Genomic DNA, 11,552 nt, shown 5'->3' on the forward strand with positions numbered 1-11,552 from the left:
TGCCACAGCTAGCCTGGATTGAGTTGAGTGTTTGACTGGTCCTAAAGGGTGTTGGTAAGTGTATTAGGCGATGACGCCATATAATACACCCCATTTCCTCACACATCTTCACTGGAAGTAGGGGTTCTAGAGCACCCCCAAAATAACTGTGCTGTTGTTCCAAAGATGAAGGAATAATAAAGTTGTTTAAATTATTGCTTTTATCTTGTCACATTTTCTGTGTGCTAATGTCTGGGTCTGCAGTGCACTTTATCCAGCACGTTTACCCCAGTAGATGTTCAATCCTTAAAAGAGAAAGTATGGGAGAGAGGCCTAAAAGAAGCAAGAACTTTAACGAAATAAGTGGATGGGAGAAAGCAGGGTAGAAGAAAAAAGATAAAATATAAGAATGGAGGAGAAATGGGAAGACTTCAGAGATGAGACAATATGGATTAAGAGGAGAAAGGTGACAGAGAGAGCGAAGATGTTGGCGGCAGGCTGAAAGATACGAGAGAAGAGAGCAAAGGGGATAAAGGAGAGAAGTGAATAGCAGCAACTCTTGAGAGCATGAGCACTGGGAAATAGTAGCGAGAGGAGGTAAGAGGATCCATAAACGAGGAGAGGAAAATTATAAAAACTTCCATTGGGCGTAAGATGGAATATGTGGAAGAGAGAACAGAAAAGAAGGAAGAGAAAGTACAAGCATAAGAACGGAAGGTACAAGAGACAAAGAGGAACATAGTTGCTGAAAGTAGGGATGCGGTGAAGGGAGAGCTGCAGTACCCCCAATACTACAATGCTGGAGTTCAAAAGCTGTATTGAGCAGTAAAGATGCCTGCAAATTCGTTCAAAAGCGGAAGTCAAATGTCAGGCGGTCTCCTAACAAATTGCTGCTGCTTCTTTTAACATGGAGACTGCAGTTAGCTTTTCTTTCTGAGTGCAAAGTGAGAGAAGTTTGTAAATTGAATTGTGTAACAATCATGCTGATGTGAACGGTGACAAGATCGTTTGTAATGTCTTGTACCTGCAAAATATATCTGTTGCTCAAGTGAATCCAATTGAGATAGTGTTGCTTTATACAGATGTGAAAGGTAAGGCTATAGGATGTCATTTTTTTAACCCATAACAACATTTAAACAATTAAAAATTGGGTTGGTGGGGCTGGTTGGTAAGAGTCGAGAACCATGTGACTTGGAGGTTGGTTAATGGTCACTAAGGAGCCAGCCCTGCCTCTATTTTCCAGGTCCATGCAAGATGTGCAGCTCCAGTCCAGGTTTATTGTTTGAATTTGTGTAGTTGTGTTCTCCGTCCCTCCCTCTGTAACGACACCTGATGGCCCGCCGAACTCGGACCCCCTCCCACGCCAACAGACCATGCTGCAACCTCAGCGTCATCCCAATTAAACAGCAGATCTCCTCTGCCTGCTTCCACGCTGTCCACATGCTCTAAAAAAATGGCTCCCATCGGCACGAGAAAAACAGTCATGCAACCCCTAATCATCAGCCAGCTGGACTACAGCAATGCACTGTACACAGGAACCACCACTGAGCTCATGAGAAGACTCCAGACGATTCAAAAATCTGCGGCCAGGCTTATCTTTAACCTGCCCAAATGGACCCCCATTACCAAACACCTTAGAAACCTTCACTTGCTCCCATTCTAGAAAAGATGCCAAGTCAAGATATTGACACACACCTACAAGTCGCTCCATGACCAAGGACCAGCATACATAAACCACTGCCTCTACTTCCACCAAGCATCCAGAGTTCTTTGCTCTGCCTCCCTCGCTCTCGCACAGATGCCATGCATCCGCCAAAGCCACAGCAGACTCCGCTCCTTCTTCTACCTCACCACCAAGTCCTGGAACGGCCTTCCCCCCCCTCCGCCTCCGAACTTCACTCTCGCTCTCGCTGGCGGACTTCAGGAAGACTTAAGACCTGGCTTTTTTACTTAGCACAGCAGCTTAGCGCCTGGATACCCTCACCGGTGATAAACTGGTCTTTGTAAATACTGATTGATTGATTGATTAGGTTTATTCCATTATAAAACAGGGGTGCAAGTCCCAGAATTCAAATAAAAAACCATGATCAGCAGGGCATATCATGAATGGACCGGGGAAATGTGGTAGCTATGAAGGCCTGGAAAAGGTTTATGAGTGTTAGTAGAAAGCTTAAGCGCTCCGACTGGTGTACAAAGGAGTTGAAGACCAATTACCAGGGTGTCCACTGTGCTATAACCACAAGGATGTTTTACGATAAACTCAGTCTGGGAAATGCTGTGTGGGTTGGCTGCACTATATGTTCTGGGACAGGTCTAGGACAGCTTCACTGTAGGGGTTCTTACAATTCTTCCGTATTTGTAACAGTGCTTTGCCCTGTAAATGACACTAATTCAGAGTGATAGGACCTTCTTTCAAAGTCAAGCTTTAGTTATTACGGGCATGAGATCCGGAGGGACCAGCCTCATTGAAAGCCATGACCCTGGATTGATGCTGCTCACTTTGGGCCCGATTCACAGAACTAACTTAAGACAAAATCCTAAACGTACTATCATTTTGGTATTCACAGAAGGCACTTACTCATTTTGGTATTCACAGAAGGCACTTACCCATTAGGAGTAGTAAAGTTAGGAGTCCTAACTTTACTACTACTAAACTGAGAAAAATCCTAATTTTAAGACTTTCAGTATTCACAGAAGGCATTTAGGAGTCCTTAAGTTAGGAGTCCTAACTTTATTACTCCTAAACTCAGACAGATCATAGGTCACTGGGAATATGCCAGCAGATATTCTGTTCACAGCAGAACATAGGCATCCATGGGAATTCACAATGGCATATTATCAAGCCCATTATCACCGCTTTAGCAGCAGTTTCCTGCCGCTAAAGCAGCGATCATTTTAACGCCGTTTCTTGATCATATGCCCCTTGGGGGCATATCAGCAAGGGCTTTATCTCTGCTTTTTTGGCTTTAAAAGCCAGAAAAGCAGAGAAAAAACCATCGCCCTATCAGAAAGAGGGTGCTAACATTCATATTCGCATGTTAGCACCCTTTTGCATTACGCCTACCTTTGCATCTCTAATGAGATGCAAAGTGGGCGTTCCTGACATACACTACATGTCAGGACATCAATAGTGCAGCTTCGTGCTATCAGCAAGGATGCCCTAGCATTTTAGCAAATGTTAGTTTTTGACTTAACCACCCCTAACATAGGGGGTGGATTCTGCTGATACGACCTCAGGGTCATATCAGCAAGGTTATCGCCATTTTGCAGGGAACATCGCTGGAAAACCAACGATGTTCCCTGCAAAACTGCGATTTCCCCGCTATCGCAGGAATTTTTACCGCCTTGGAGGTACTCGTTGCTAATAACGCGATATCTCCGCGATAAAAATCTGCAATAGCGCGAAAATTGGTAGGACCCACGAGACTCACCGCAGCGCTGTGAGGCTGGAAAGGGAAAATAACCAAGCTCACCCCACTTTGGGACTCTCGTGCCTTGGGAAACCTGAGACACAGTAAGGGCTTCTCTCATTGGGGCACCATAGGGATATCCACGGTGGGAGACCTATGGGAAAGGGGAAAGGTTATATCATTTGCCCGTTTGAGGGAACTGTACGATCTGGGAACACAGGAATCTTACCGCTACGTTCAGATACGTCACGCACTGCTCGCTGCCATACCTCCCGGGAAGGGGGTACCAGAATCATCCCCTATTGAGGATCGTCTCCTCACAGATTTTATGGTTGAGCGCGCGACGTCGCTGACATACCGCAAGCTAATTAACAACTTGCCTGACCCAATGACTCCATTGAAAGATAAATGGGAGGGGGACGTAAATGCAATGGACGAACACGAATGGAATGAAGCGCGTGCGTCCGCAAGAGAAGTGGGCATCTCAGCCAGAATGAGGCTCGTACAACTCAAAATTTTACACAGAGTATACTATACAAGAACAACGCTACACCACATACACAGAGCACAGCACCCTTATTGCCTTCGTGGCTGTGGGGAGGAAGGTACCTTTTTCCACACAATATGGGACTGCCCACGTATCCAGGAATACTGGAGGCAAATAATGCGCACTGTATCACAGACCCTGGAGACCTCTCTTATCCTCGAGCCACGAAAATGTCTACTAAATGTATGGGGACCAAACGACCTGTCCAGATATGGCCAACTCTGGGTTACATTGGGCATGATAGTAGCCAAACGTGATATCGCACAGCACTGGGGGGTGGCGGAAATACCAACGAAAACACAATGGTGCATGAATATGGATAGGGTGATGGTGACGGAAAGGGCGGTATACTTAAGCCGAGCATGCCCAGGGAAATGGAACAAAATTTGGACCCCATGGAATGTGTATAGAGGGGAGATCTGTGAGCCTCTGCCGGAGGATGACCCACTAGAATCTGATGAGGAGGGGAAGGAAGACTGATGTGCTCTAAGGGTGTGACAGGGGGGATGATGTCTGGAGGGGGTGGTGTGGCACTCTGTGAGGTAATTCCAAAGTTAATGCACTTCTAATAGCTTAGGTGCTGACCGGTTTTCTCCCTCTGACCGTTGGCGAGTTGTCAATTATGCCGATTAGATGCTGTCAGGTTTGACAGATTACCCAGTCGCACTCTTCTGGGGAAATCAATCCCTTCTATTTCAACACAGTTCAAACATGAAGGTATTCATGATCGTATACCAAAGGAAACTGTTTGTTACTCAAGTTTATTCTTCTAATTCAATAGTTCAATGTTGTACTCAAAATTGGGCTGTTACATCACAGCTGTACAAGGGTTCATCGTCATTCCAATAAACAACTTGTTGTCCACAAATTCAACCAAGTACCCAATGCATTTTGTGCTGTCTGCACTTCATCAGGGGAAATACATTTCTATTGGGTAAAATCAAAATAAGGTATAATCAATAATGAGGAAGCAGGTCACAGTCTGTTCAGAATGTTAAGACTAAATGTTCAGGGGATGACTACAATTTGTCTAAAAACATGCTATAACGTAGGTGAAAATATGGGATTGTGTGAGAAAAAATGTGCAACCCAAGTGCTGTTAAAAAGGAAAGATTTCTAAAGTTAATCCGACAGTATAAGGGCGCGTGTCCTGAATGTCAATAGACCCAGTGTTTCGTGTTGCTAGCATACAGTTAACCTAGTAACATTTAAGTAATTCGCGATTCTGTGAAGGTAGGCGCCACGGTGGCGTGTGACTCAATGCTCGTGAAGATAAGATACTGTGCGCATTCAGTGCTCAATGCTCGTGAAGATAAGTATAGAATACTGTGCGCATTTAGTGCGGGTCGGTACACGCCATATAGCACTCACCGGTCTGGCAGTCGGGTGGGACGCATAGCTGGTCCGATGTCGGGTTAGTGTGTACTTGCGCATGCGCAGGGAGCGCGTTATAGAAAAGTTCTCTCGTAACCCGGAAAGAAGCGGGATGAGAGGAAGTGTTACTCTATGTGTGGTAAATAAAGAGAGTGTCGGATAAATAAAGAAGTTGTTTGGCGACATATCCGAACTATGTTAAATAACATCTTCTGAAGAAACATGTGGTACAATAAACACGTTAAGATGGACAATAATACACCGTATATAATCAGGATCGCGGCCATCTTGGTACAGTCAGTAACATATGAGTGATTATACAAAACGAAGCCAATCATAATCAAATTCAAACTTGGTAATGGTGATTTAGGTAGAAGCAGCAATTACATGTATACCTGAAGACAAGCTAATTAATGCTGAAGCATGTTTTTAAGAAAAAATGATAATGCCAATGTCTGAAATAGTGTGGTAGGTTGAGTAGCCTGTGGCAGCTAATCAGGATTATAAAAAGCTACTATATTCGAGACGTTCATTTAACCCCGTGGAGTTGCAGGAATTCAGTTTTTTGAACCAAAATATCTCCCTTTGGAGCAGTCTTTTTTTATTATCACAGCCTTGTCTCACAGGAACACACTCCAAAACCAAAAAACGGATCTGACTGATGTTGTGGCTATTGGAAATGTAGTGTGCGGCTACTGGGGCCTTGGTAGATCTGTTTCTGATGGTACTTTTGTGCTCTGTCATTCGAATTTTGATTTTTCTCTCTGTCTTTCCCACATAAGGGAGTCCACAGGGACATTTAAGTAAGTAAACCACGTTTTTGGAGTCACATGTGGCGTTAGTAAAGAGGTTGATGAGTTTTCCTGTGGTTGGATGGTTTATGCTGGTGCCACGAATAATGTTATTACAGTGACCACAGTTCGCGCATGGAATTGTTCCTGTATATTTTTCGGTTTTGTTGCGTACCTCCTTTTCTATTAAATCCTTTAAATTTTTGGATCTTTGATAGGCAAACAGCGGTTTCCTGAACAGTCCTTTAAAATCAGGTTCTTTCTCAACCATTTCCCAGTTTTTTAAGACGATTTTCTTAATTTGATGGCTTAAGGTTGAATATTTAGATACAAAAACTGGTCTGCACTGGTTCATATCCTTTGTGTGCGTTTTAAGTAATTCTTCCCTAGGGACGGCTTGTGTTCTTGCTTTGGCTTCTTCTAGAATGTTATCTGGATATTTCCGTTCTCGAAATTTTGTGATCATTAAATTTGCGTTCTTTTCATAGGTTTGATCGTTTGATGATATTCTTTTCATTCTTAGTAACGGCGAGTACGGTAAATGCCGTTTCAATGACATAGGGTGGCAACTGTCAAAGATCAACATATTGTTCCTGTCCGTCTTTTTGGAGTATACATCTGTCTGGAAACGATTGTTCTGCAAAGAAACTAGCACATCCAGGTATGGGATGGACCCAGTGTTAATGGAATGGGTAAACTGAATGTGGTCATCAATGTCATTAATCTCTTTGATGAATTCTTCAATGTGAGTCGATGGACCTTTCCATATTAGAAAGATGTCATCTATGTATCTCCAAAATTTGTGAATCTTATTCTGCCATCTGGGATTTTCAAGGATGTTCTCAAGTTCCAACCTGTGCATAAAGAGATTTGCGTAGCTGGGGGCTGCACAATTCCCCATGGAAGTTCCTGCCAGCTGTTGAAAATGTTGTTCGTTCCAGGAAAAGTAACTGTGATACAGCGTGAAGTATAGCAATTCCAACAGGAATATTTTAAGGTCTCCTATGAAACAATCACGACCAATGAAATAAAGGAGCTATTTAAGAAACCAACCACTAAGCGTTCGAACTTGTCAGTTCATGAAATTCGAGCAATCAACCAAATCACCGAGAACCGAAAAATCAAATGCTGCAAAGCAGACAAAGGTGGTGCCCTCGTCATAATGGATATGGAGTACTATATTGAGAGTGTAAACAATCATGTGTTCGATGACAAACTGTATATGACACTGCCGAATGACCCCACGAACACATTCAAAGAAACCTTGACAGTCATCATCAACCAAGCTGTTGAGATGGGAACCATCACTGAAAAAGACAAACGCTTTCTGATTCAAGATCACCCAAAATGTCCAAGCATTCATATGTTACCGAAGATACACAAGGATCTGATGAAACCACCCTTTAGACCTATAGTATCTTCAAGGGGCTCAATTCACGAACCCATAGGAAAATACTTAGACCGACACCTACAACCACTTGTTCAAAAAATGTCAACCTATCTTCGCGATACCACTGACTTTCTCACCAAACTCAATGAAACTGAACTAGATGAGACAATGGAAATAACATTATGCACTATTGATGTTTGCTCACTGAACACGTCTATCCCCCATAACAGGGATTGAAGCCATAGAGTCATCTTTAATCAATCACGACATCAAGCAAGACCTTAAAATATTCCTGTTGGAATTGCTACACTTCACGCTGTATCACAGTTACTTTTCCTGGAACGAACAACATTTTCAACAGCTGGCAGGAACTTCCATGGGGAATTGTGCAGCCCCCAGCTACGCGAATCTCTTTATGCACAGGTTGGAACTTGAGAACATCCTTGAAAATCCCAGATGGCAGAATAAGATTCACAAATTTTGGAGATACATAGATGACATCTTTCTAATATGGAAAGGTCCATCGACTGACATTGAAGAATTCATCAAAGAGATTAATGACATTGATGAACACATTCAGTTTACCCATTCCATTAACACTGGGTCCATCCCATACCTGGATGTGCTAGTTTATTTGCAGAACAATCGTTTCCAGACAGATGTATACTCCAAAAAGACGGACAGGAACAATATGTTGATCTTTGACAGTTGCCACCCTATGTCATTGAAACGGCATTTACCGTACTCGCAGTTACTAAGAATGAAAAGAATATCATCAAACGATCAAACCTATGAAAAGAACGCAAATTTAATGATCACAAAATTTCGAGAACGGAAATATCCAGATAACATTCTAGAAGAAGCCAAAGCAAGAACACAAGCCGTCCCTAGGGAAGAATTACTTAAAACGCACACAAAGGATATGAACCAGTGCAGACCAGTTTTTGCATCTAAATATTCAACCTTAAGCCATCAAATTAAGAAAATCGTCTTAAAAAACTGGGAAATGGTTGAGAAAGAACCTGAGATCAAAGGACTGTTCAGCAAACCGCTGTTTGCCTATCAAAGATCCAAAAATTTAAAGGGTTTAATAGAAAAGGAGGTACGCAACAAAACCGAAAAATATACAGGAACAATTCCATGCGCGAACTGTGATCACTGTAATAACATTATTTGTGGCACCAGCATAAACCATCCAACCACAGGAAAACTCATCAACCTCTTTACTAACGCCACATGTGACTCCAAAAACGTGGTTTATTTACTTAAATGTCCCTGTGGACTCCCTTATGTGGCAAAGACAGAGAGAAAAATCAAAATTCGAATGACAGAGCACAAAAGTACCATCAGAAACAGATCTACCAAGGCCCCAGTAGCCACACACTACATTTCCAATAGCCACAACATCAGTCAGATCCGTTTTTTGGTTTTGGAGTGTGATCCTGTGAGGCAAGGCTGTGATAATAAAAAAAGACTGCTCCAAAGGGAGATATTTTGGATCAAAAAACTGAATTCCTGCAACCCCACGGGGTTAAATGAACGTCTCGAATATAGTAGCTTTTTATAATCCTGATTAGCTGCCACAGGCTACTCAACCTACCACACTATTTCAGACATTGACATTATCATTTTTTCTTAAAAACATGCTTCAGCATTAATTAGATTGTCTTCAGTTATACATGTAATTGCTGCTTCTACCTAAATCACCATTACCAAGTTTGACTTTGATTATGATTGGCTTCGTTTTGTATAATCACTCATATGTTACTGACTGTACCAAGATGGCCGCGATCCTGATTATATACAGTGTATTATTGTCCATCTTAACGTGTTTATTGTACCACATGTTTCTTCAGAAGATGTTATTTAACATAGTTCGGATATGTCGCCAAACACCTTCTTTATTTATCCAACACTCTCTTTATTTACCACACATAGAGTAACACTTCCTCTCATCCCGCTCACTTCCGGGTTACGAGAGAACTTTTCTATAACGCGCTCCCTGCGCATGCGCAAGTACACACTAACCCGACATCGGACCAGCTACGCGTCCCACCCGACTGCCAGACCGGTGAGTGCTATATGGCGTGTACCGACCCGCACTAAATGCGCACAGTATTCTATACTTATCTTCACGAGCATTGAGCACTGAATGCGCACAGTATCTTATCTTCACGAGCATTGAGTCACACGCCACCGTGGCGCCTACCTTCACAGAATCGCGAATGACTTAAATGTTACTAGGTTAACTGTATGCTAGCAACACGAAACACTGGGTCTATTGACATTCAGGACACGCGCCCTTATACTGTCGGATTAACTTTAGAAATCTTTCCTTTTTAACAGCACTTGGGTTGCACATTTTTTCTCACACAATCCCATATTTTCCCCTACGTTATTGCATGTTTTTAGACAAATTGTAGTCATCCCCTGAACATTTAGTCTTAACATTCTGAACAGACTGTGACCTGCTTCCTCATTATTGATTTTACCTTATTTTGATTTTACCCTATAGAAATGTATTTCCCCTGATGAAGTGCAGACAGCACGAAATGCATTGGGTACTTGGTTGAATTTTTGGACAACAAGTTGTTTATTGGAATGACGATGAACCCTTGTACAGCTGTGATGTAACAGCCCAATTTTGAGTACAACATTGAACTATTGAACTAGAAGAATAAACTTGAGTAACAAACAGTTTCCTTTGGTATATGATCATGAATACCTTCATGTTTGAACTGTGTTGAAATAGAAGGGATTGATTTCCCCAGAAGAGTGCGACTGGGTAATCTGTCAAACCTGACAGCATCTAATCGGCACAGGGGGGATGATGACAACGGGAGTGGGGGAGGGACCCAGGACCCAGAGGATAGGGAATCTAGGGTAGACAAGGGCGGGACTCATGGAAAGCCACGTACAAGAAAGCCCAAGCATTCCCGACATTTCATTAAGTGCTTGATTCGGCGGGTGTAAACAGTGGTACGCACAAGGGGAACGCCCCTAGTTTCAACTAATGTAACGCTGCTTATTCATTGATGACCGCAATGTGATTTCTTTGTTGCTTTCTTTTTGTTCTTTTCATAAAAAATAGAAAGCTAAAACCACTATTGATCAGCAACTTATCGCTATTTATGTGCCTTTCAATTTGCCTTGCAATTGTCACTTTTCTTCTAACCACTATAACCAGTTTAAGGCCTTAACCTGGTGCAATGTATCCATCAATTCATGATGGCGGCCGGCCCTATGGGTTGTAGGTCAATGGCTGTGAAATGTTATAAGGTACAATAAAGGTTTTAAAAAAAAAAATCTGCAATAGCGAGCGTTAGGGAAAGGAGCGCTAAGCACGCTTTGCGATTGTTAGCTCAAAACGTTGCTGATATGCCCCTAAGTTTGTTACTCAATTCATTGTATATTTCATTGTTGACTTTAAACGGTTTGTCGTTGAAGCCCTCCTCTGTTTACTTCCTTTCTCAGTTTAAATATCATGGAAGTCCGCAGGTTCTTCCCCGGGCATGGGACTCGACCCCTGGTCCTAGGGTTCATGAAGGGAGCAACTGGGAGACCCATGTAATTTCTGTAGCTTCCACAAGACCCTCAGGGAAAAATAGGATGAGTTGCTTTTAAGGAGCATATTTATAACGAAGTGCGCTGTTAGCCTTCCTCGCTAAACGCCGCACTCTGCCACTTCAGAAATGCAGACTGCACCATATTTACAACAATATGGTGCTGCCCTGCATATCTCCCTGCACTGGTGCTAAATTTAGCAGCCTAGCGCCAACTCAGATACCCTTGCACCATAGTGCATGGTAGTCTGCGTTGAGGGGAAGATTGTTTATGTGCGGGTAGGTTCCCCTTCCTGCACATAAACAATATTTAAATTTCATTTTGTAACTTTCATTTGTGCTGCATAATGCAGCACACATAGAAGTTGCAAAACATACACTTTCTGTATTGTTTATGTGCAGGAAGGGTCCCCTTCCTGCACATAAATAATCAATGGCAATTTGATGTTTCTATATGTGCTGCACAACTCAGCACACATGGAAACAGCAAAAACAAGA

At 42.6% G+C, this 11,552-nt stretch overlaps 1 protein-coding gene across 3 annotated transcripts in view; it reads left to right on the forward strand.

Moving 5' to 3' along the window:
• NT5E (5'-nucleotidase ecto) overlaps positions 1-11,552 on the forward strand; it is a 428,517-nt gene that overhangs the window by 358,030 nt on the left and 58,935 nt on the right. The gene's annotated exons all lie outside the window — the stretch shown is intronic.

The sequence above is a fragment of the Lissotriton vulgaris genome, chromosome 6 (genome assembly GCF_964263255.1).
Source record: "Lissotriton vulgaris chromosome 6, aLisVul1.2, whole genome shotgun sequence".
Classification (NCBI taxonomy): Eukaryota; Metazoa; Chordata; class Amphibia; order Caudata; family Salamandridae; genus Lissotriton; species Lissotriton vulgaris.